Source organism: Vulpes lagopus, chromosome 8, assembly GCF_018345385.1.
Source record: "Vulpes lagopus strain Blue_001 chromosome 8, ASM1834538v1, whole genome shotgun sequence".
Taxonomy (NCBI): Eukaryota; Metazoa; Chordata; class Mammalia; order Carnivora; family Canidae; genus Vulpes; species Vulpes lagopus.
In genome coordinates, this window is record NC_054831.1 from 26,600,220 (window position 1) to 26,607,600 (window position 7,381).

At 36.7% G+C, this 7,381-nt stretch overlaps 1 pseudogene; it reads left to right on the forward strand.

Moving 5' to 3' along the window:
- Positions 1–272: 272 nt before the first annotated feature.
- On the forward strand, positions 273–5,946 carry LOC121497674 (annotated as a pseudogene).
- The last annotated feature ends 1,435 nt before the right edge of the window (positions 5,947–7,381 follow it).

Below are 7,381 nucleotides of genomic sequence, written 5' to 3' on the forward strand. Positions count from 1 at the left end.
TATATTTATTTATTTGAGAGAGAGAGAGCATGTGAACTTGCATGTGAATGGGGGGAGGGGCGAAAGGAGCAAATCTCAAGATTCCCTGCTGAGCTCAGAGGCCCACACAGGGCTCAATCTCAGACCTATGGCATCATGACCTGAGCTGAAATCGGTCTCTGAGCCACCCAAGTCCCCTCTAAAAAACGGTTTTAAAAATATATATCTATACATACACTACCTACAAATAAAGGCACAAATTACAACCACTACATCATTTCATACTAATCAGAATGGCAATTGTTGAAAACCCTGACAATGCTAAGTGTTACCAAAAATGTGGAATTATAGAGCTCTTACCCACTGCTGGTTGAAGTTTACCTGGGGAAAAAAACATTTTAAGTCCAATCTGCCAAAATCTAGTTGGGTTGGAAATTCATGCACCTTATAACTCAGGAATTCCAACCAGGAAATGTCTCCCACAGGCCCCCTCAAAACCGTACACATAGAGGAGAGCTGATACCAGCAGTGGATATATTAGCAAGGAGTTTGAAACGAGCTAAATGTCTAACAATGGAATGAATTAATATATTTTATTTTGGTGTATGAGACTATTCAAGAATAAAGCAAATGGTCTAGTACTTCAGTTATCCATATGGTTACTTCTTGGAAACACAATGTCAAGTTACAGATAAAATGCAGTACAATTTCATTTAAATAAAATTTAAAGATGCCCGAAATTGTTACTTATTTTTAGGGATGCTTACATATGTCACAATACAAGTGGGGAGCAAACACAAACCACATTAGCAGTATTGATAATATATTGTTTCCCAAGTTGGATGATCTAGATATGAGTATTCGTTGTATCATGTTCTATACCATTTGGTATGTTTTATTTCATATTATTAATTTTCTCTGCATTATATATGTTGATATATATAAAATATATATACCTATTTACATATTATTTTCATAATTTATCTTTTAAATAAGTGAAAATCTAAAATGTCAACATGCTGTTTTAAGTATCATTGCTACATTTTTAAACCAGAGAAGCTTTCTGCAATGAAAGATGGAAATGAAACCCTCCTTGCCTTTAAATTATATTGTTCATTTTCTCTCTCAAACTTGTAATCAGAGACGAGTCTGGACACGTGAGTCTTAGCTTTCCACTGTGCGCTTATAATTACTACCAAACCAGTTATACTATCTGATGGGTTCAAAATGCATTGCCTAAAGCTCATCACTTAGTGGCTTAATTTCTAAATTGTTTGCTCCCACTGATCTTCTAAGAGTCAAGGACACATGCTTCAAAAAAATGAAATAACCAGGACTTCTCTGCTTGAACACTTCCAATCTGAGCCAATCTTTCCAATCTTTCTCTTATCTCTCTTAACAGGAACTATGTAACCCTGGTCTCCACATGGTCCTTCTCCATAATTTCAGTAATTAGCTTATCTCCCTTATATTTTACTGAGAGATCTCTAGGAATAAGCTGATTATTGCATACTTGTTGGTTGTTCTGGTCAGGACCTAGCCAGGAAAATTCATCACGTAGCACTGAAACAGGGACACCTGGGTGGCTCAGTGATTGAGCATCTACCTTCTGCTCAGGTTGTGATCCCGAGATAGAGTCCCTCATCAGGCTCCCCACAGGGAACCTGCCTCTTCCTCTGCCTATGTCCTCTGCCTCTCTCTGTGTGTCTCTCACGAATAAATAAAATAAAATCTTAAAAAAAAAAACAAACACTGAAACACACAGGAGAATTCAAGCTGTTATTTTCCTATGAGATGTTCTATAAATGATAACCTCTTCTTCCAATAAAATTATGTAAGTGAAGGTCTTTCTTTCTTTTTTTTTTTAAAGGACTCAAGCATATTATGTTTCCATGAGTCATTTGGTCATTAAAGTCCGTATTTTCTGAACTGACTGCATGGTGCAACAGGCCACACAGGGCATACAAACCTAATTAATATAGCTGAGAGTTTGCAGATGCATAATGGCTCTCTCTGATGTTTCACTGTAGTATTATTTTGTCATATTGTTTCTATGCTGGAGGTGGGAAAGTAACCAAAGTAGTTTACTTTTTTTTCATGATCAGGAAAATGGCAATGAGCCAATTCTGTTAAGCCATCTGAGTCTACTACAAATTTTCCAATTAGTCTGAAGGAAATAGTTCACAATACGTGCAAACATTTAGCTGTGATTGTGACCATGTTTGTAAAACTGTAGCAACTGTGTTTGCAACATTTGAAAAAGAGTATGGCACATTCGTACAATGGAATATTAGGCATCCATTTAAAATTATGTTTGTGAAAATAATATATACTAGTATGGAAATATATTCACAGCATATTGTTAAGGGAAAGAAGTAGATTTCAAAGCAACATATATGCGTATCTCTTTTTATATTTAAAAATAGCAAGAATATAAAGTCAAAAGATATGTAACAGGTGAAGAGAATAGTGGCTACCCTTTGCTTTGTAACACAAGTGACTTTTCTTTAAACTTTTCCTAATCTGTACCTTTCAATCTTGTCACAACAATTACATATTGTCTATGTAATAAGAAATTTAAATCCACTTAAATTAACATATGAGATGACAGATTTAAGCAGAAACCAAGTTTTGGTTTTTAAAGATGGAAAAACACTTCAAAAATGTAAAAACTTCAATTTCTGTCTGCATTGAATACATGAAAAAATGATTACTGGTAACAAAAGGTAAAATTACAAGAAAATTTTATGTTGGCCTTTTGCAAAAGTAAGATCTGCATGATAGAGCAAGCTAAGGATGGACTAGGGAAAATTAACCAAGTCAAGGAACCACTAATTAATTCAAGGACCAAACCTCCTAATTAATGAAAGTTATCAACCATCCCGAAAAGGTGAATCCAAAGAATTTCACAAATTGTTTCAACTGTTAACAAAGGGATTGGACACTTGGGCATTCCTGACATAAGGGTGGAACTGCAGGTCTGAGATAGAATGGTGATATATCTCTTGGTATGGAATTATTATTTTTTAAATGAGTAATTTTTGGGAATGCCTGAGTGGCTTAGTGGTTGACCGTCTACCTTTGGCTTAGGGCATGATCCTGGAGTCCCAGGATTGAGTCCCACATCAGGCTCCCTGCATGGAGCCTGCTTCTCCCTCTGCCCATGTCTCTGCTTCTCTCTCTCTCTCTCTCTCTCATGAATAAATAAATAAAATCTTTTTTAAAAAAGTGATTTTTTTAATGTAGCTATTTTTTAAAAGATTTATCTTTTAATTTATTTATTTATTTTAGAGTGAGCACAGGTGGGAGGGGCAGAGGGAGAGAGAGTCTCAAGCAGACTGTGCATTGAGTGTGGAACCCAACTTGGGGGCTCGATGTCATGATCTTGCGATCAGGACCTGAGTGGAAACCAAGAGTTGGCCATTTAACTTAATGTACCACCTAGGCACTCTTTGGTGTAGATCCATTTTTACTTCCTTATTCCTAAGGCCTATTGGCCTTAGACAATGTATTCTGTTACATGTGTTAAAAATATTTATTAAAGTGATGAATCACTAAATTCTACACCTGAAACTAATATTACACTGTATGTTAACTAGAACTTCAATAAAAACTTGAAAAAGAAAAAAAATTCTTATAATTTAAAAAATTTCTTTAAATAGGTTTTTCTATCACTGAGAAGAGATGAGGAATTTTTTAAATAGTGGTTTGGTATCAAAGTGGCTTAACATTTTTGAAAAATGAGATTTGTCTGGATCCCTGGGTCGCGCAGCAGTTTAGCGCCTGTCTTTGGCCCAGGGCGTGATCCTGGAGACCCGGGATCGAATCCCAGGTCGGGCTCCCGGTGCATGGAGCCTGCTTCTCCCTCTGCCTATGTCTCTGCCTCTCTCTCTCTCTCTCTCTCTCTCTCTCTCTGTGACTATCATAAATAAATAAAAAATTTTTTAAAAATGAGATTTGTCTTTCTTCTAGCATTTTTTTCTTAGTGGTATAATCATCTAGGAACCTTGAAATAGTGGTAAAATCTTTAGATATCAATATACTACTAGAATTATGCTTAAAATCTTAATGTTTTTTGAAATCTGATTCTGTCCAATTATTTTTTGCAGTTGTTACCATAAAAGTCTTTGAAAGGCCTCTAAGCTTCCACTCAGTCATCTTTGTAGAAGTAAACTTTTGAAACACAAGTCACCAATATGACTCTGTCCCTCCCAAGTGTGCTCTTGGACAATTTGATTGGCTTTCCATTAAGCCAAAGGAATGGCAATCTCTGTTAAGCCAGATATTCCTAACCTTTCAGTGTGGTTGCACATTTACTCACAGTACATGTAGATCTATTAAAAAAAGAAAAGAGGGGCACTTGGGTGGCTCAGTTAGTTAAGTGGTTGCCTTCTGCTCAGGTCATGATCCTGGTCCTGTAGTTCACAGGAAAGAGTACTGGAGAGGAATGACTTTACACACAGAGAGAGCTCCAGAAATCTACAGAGGATCATCCTTGAGTCTTCGGCTGAGTTCTGATCAGCACTTGTATGTGAAGAAACTATCAATAACTAAAGAAAGAAATACTCAGAAGGCAAGACTTAGGGCTCACCCAAAGCTGGGAATAGCTTGTGTGCTCACTGTGAGAACAGAAAGTCTCATCATAGGAGAGCCATTGAATTGAACACTCAAAACATTACAGCCTTGCTAATTAGCCCTAAAAACTATTTTGATTCCACCTAACAAAATGTGAAATGACAGTAAAGCTATATACTCTTTACAAGTAATTTAGTAGCCTCCTACAATGAAATTCAAGAATATATAGAAATGTAAAAATATCTAGCACCTAACAATACAAAAATATCTACCACCAACAAAATCTAAAATTGACATTCTCTGCATAAAACCAAGACTTACTAGACATACAAAAAAGCAGAAAAATATCCCCATGATGAGGAGAAAAATCAATCAATAGAAAGAGACCCAGAAATAGTGTGGATTCTAGTGGACAAGAACATCACATAGCTGGTATAATTATATGCCACATGCTCAAGAAGCATTGAGCATGTAGAGACATGAATATATTTTTAACAGATTCAAACCACTAGAAGTGAAAAATGGGATGTCTGAGTATCTTCTGAATATAAACCCTTAACATGTTCTGTTACCTCTTCCTAGAATACTCTTCCTCTCCCATTTCGTTTGCTAAAAGTTGTTACTCAGATTTCATCTCTATTTTCACTTCCTCAAGAAAAATCTGCCTAATTGCTCTTTCACTTTTCTTTTCATTGGGGGTTGGGACTCTGGGTTCAGGGCACCCAGGGGGAACCCCAGCTGATTCCATCGTGGCAGTTGAAGCCCGTCGCCAGGGAAGGGAGCCGGGTGGCTGCGCTGGTTGCCACCCTCTTCCCTGAAGCCTAGACTCATTGGAGGAAGTATCCGGGATGGATGGACACCATTTCCATAGCCCGCTCTTCTTCAATACTTAAGGATTTACCCTGGCATTGAGTAATAACAATTTCGAAACCACTTTTTCCATCCAGTGCTATTTGTGTTAACTTCTGAACATTCTCTGACTGAGGCTGGCATTCATGTCTTCATTTTGGGCTGTATCAGTGCAGGCCTTCCTAAAACAGATGCAAACTGGCAGGAGGTTATACTTGATTTGGAAAGAATTGACAATCTTATTCAATCTATACATATTGATACTGTTCTTATCTACCGAAAGTGATGTGCATCCCAGTTGCTAAGTAACAGCAATGAAGTGCTTTCTCCTGGAGTTAGGTGTTATTTCGTTGGAGTCCAATAATAATCCCATTAAGGAAACAGTAAAGAATTTTATCATCCTCACAAACAGTGATTTATCTTCAAAAGGGAATATAACTGAAACATGATGCAAAGAATGTGAGGAACTGGAGGAAAAAAAGTATTAAAGAATTTTTGCAGAGTTTTATACATATTGTACAAATGTTCATCAACTGTTCTTGATTGTAAATCATCCTTTCCAGCATTTCTGCTATTAACAAACATCTCCCATGGCTTAAAGGAGGTGAAACTCTATGCAGTTCACATAGGCTGCACAAACAAATTTTTCTAACAAGAGGATGATCCTGAATCTTGGATTGGGTGAACTCTTAGAAATGAAGGCATAAAAATGGCATTGAGTAACGTGGTGTCTATGAACTACCCTCGTACTGATTTTGTTCATTTATTCTTAATTTATTACTGAAATTATACATATTTGTAGCATACTATAAACTATTGAATAAAATTGTGTATATACTCTATCCTTTGGAATTACACTGATATTTACCCCTTGTAAGAAAATAGGGGTTCATGTGACATTCGTTCAGGGGCAATAGTAAAACTGCATAGTTGGCAGGGCTGATGATATGCATTGGTGCAGGCAAACTGTCTGCTCTAGCCAGTGAGGAGCGGCTAACCACCAGCCTTCACTTACTTCTCCAGTAGATATAGCACAAGGAGGAAGAATATATTGGGCTACCAATGAGAAAGGAGGAATAGATATGAAAATGTGCTTCACTCTGTAATTTAGATATTGATACATAAAGCACCTGTTATAAAAGACAGTGCTGAAACCCGGGATGTACAGTGTGTCAGTAAACCTTAGGTGGGAATGACAAAAATAAACTTTCACCAGTAGGTGGAATCATGTATGAGAACCCATGGTTGTAATGTTTATATTTCATGTTTTCCCAAGTGCAGGTGTTTTATTTTCACATTTTGTTGCCATGTTTGTATAATAATAACAAAAAACCCTGCTGATTTGTTAGAGCCAACATTATCTGACATAAAATAATTGTTTATATATTTTTGCACGGTACTGTCTGAAATTTACAAGTTATTTTTTAATAAAACTATGACTAAAATGAAAAAAAAAAAAAAGAAAATCTGCCTAATCTCCAAACTAGATCATACCCCTCGGCTACATGATGATACGAATCCAAATACCAACAATTTACTGTCCTTATCACAAATATGCTTTAGGAGATTATATTAAATATTATTTAGGTGATTATGTGTTTAATCCCTGCCTCCATGCTATCCCAAGCACCATGCTGACAGGAGTCAATGCTTGGTTTTATTTCCTGCCGTCTCCACTACCTCGCATAGTATTGGACACATACAAAAGATTTGACACTTGTGGAAAGAGGGAAGGAATAGATGGTGGAAATCACCAAGGAAATGGAGAAAGTCTTATCTCTTCAGAAGTGTTTGTTTTTTATTTATTTATTTATTTATGTATTTATTTAAATATTTTATTTATTTATTCATGAGAGACACAGAGAGAGAGAGAGAGGCAGAGACACAGTCAGAGGGAGAAGCAGGCTCCATGCAGGGAGCTTAATGCCGGACTCGATCCCGCGACTTCAGGACCAAGCCCTGGACCGAAGGCAGGCAG